This window comes from Phyllostomus hastatus, unplaced genomic scaffold, assembly GCF_019186645.2.
Source record: "Phyllostomus hastatus isolate PE091 unplaced genomic scaffold, TTU_PhHast_1.1 phas_scaffold_78, whole genome shotgun sequence".
Classification (NCBI taxonomy): Eukaryota; Metazoa; Chordata; class Mammalia; order Chiroptera; family Phyllostomidae; genus Phyllostomus; species Phyllostomus hastatus.
The window spans coordinates 104,238,405-104,239,722 of NW_025334041.1; the positions used below are offsets into that span (position 1 = coordinate 104,238,405).

At 31.4% G+C, this 1,318-nt stretch overlaps 1 non-coding gene across 1 annotated transcript; it reads right to left on the bottom strand.

Moving 5' to 3' along the window:
* Positions 1 to 993: 993 nt before the first annotated feature.
* LOC123812253 lies at positions 994 to 1,095 on the bottom strand. The gene has a single exon (XR_006784534.1). It is a non-coding gene; the product is annotated as a U6 spliceosomal RNA (small nuclear RNA).
* Positions 1,096 to 1,318: the final 223 nt, after the last annotated feature.

The window sequence follows — 1,318 nt, forward strand, 5'->3', positions numbered from 1 at the left end:
GGCAGGCCAGAAGGGATTGGCAAGAAATATTCAAAGTGATGAAAAGCAAGGACCTACAACCAAGATTATTCTATCCAGCAAAGCTAATATTTAGTATCAAAGGAAAGATAAAGAGCTTCCCAGACAAGAAAAAGCTAAAGGTGTTCATCATCACCAAACCAGTATTATATGAAATTTTAAGAGATCTTCTTTAAGAAGTAGAAGATCAAAAATATAAATAATAAAATGGCAATAAATACAAATCTGTCAACAATTGAATCTAAAAAGCAAAATAAACAAATAAGCATAACAGAAAGAGAATCATAGATACAGAGATCATTTTGATGTTTGACAGATGGGAGGAGGGTTTCAGGGATGGGTGAAAAAGGTGAAGGAATTAAGAAGCACAAATGGTAGTCACAGAATAGTCAGGATGTAAAGTACAGCATAGGGAACAGAGTAACCAAAGAAAATATATGTAGGACCCATGGACATGGACAACAGTGTGAGGAATGTCTGAGGGAGTGGGCGAGCTGGGTGAAAGGACACAAAAGGAGAAATTTGGGGGCAACTCTAATAACATAAACAATAAAATATAATTTTAAAAATAATAAGTGGTATCTTCAGATGAACAGAAGTTTTTCATTTTAACATGGCCCACTTAATTTTTTTCTTTAATGGTTAATGCTTTTTGTGACTGTTTAAATAACCTTTGCTCAATCCAAGTTCATGATGATAGTCTTCTATGTTTTCCTTCAAAATTTTGTTGTTTTCTCTTTCATATTTAGATCTGTAATCCATTTAGAGTTGATTTTTGTATGGTGTGAAGTGGGGTTCCAAATACATTTTATTCTATGCAGGTAGTCAATTTGCCCAAAATGATTTAATAGAAAAACTGTCTTTTGCCCTCTGCTTTACAATATTTATTGCCTATCATTAATCAGATGACTGTATATATGTTTCTCTTTCTTCATTCTGTTCTGTTGATTGGTGGATTGGTTTTTGCATTCCTTTTTTTTTTCCTTTTTCCTTTTTAATTTGCACATCATCCTTTGCAGGAACCATGCTAATCTTCTGTGTACCACTTTAATTTTAGTATATATGCTGCAGAAGCAGACACTGGTTTGTATATTATTGTACTAATATCATAATGTCTTTGTTACTATAGTTCTTCAAGATTATTTTGACCATTTTTATAATGGGATATCTGGAATTTTTTATTATGTCTATTTAAGAATTCCTTATCAGTAATGCATATTAATCCTTATAATATAATGTAACTATCTTTCCTTTTGTCATTTGATTTTTATATTATTTATAGTTTTCTTGACTTACAGGA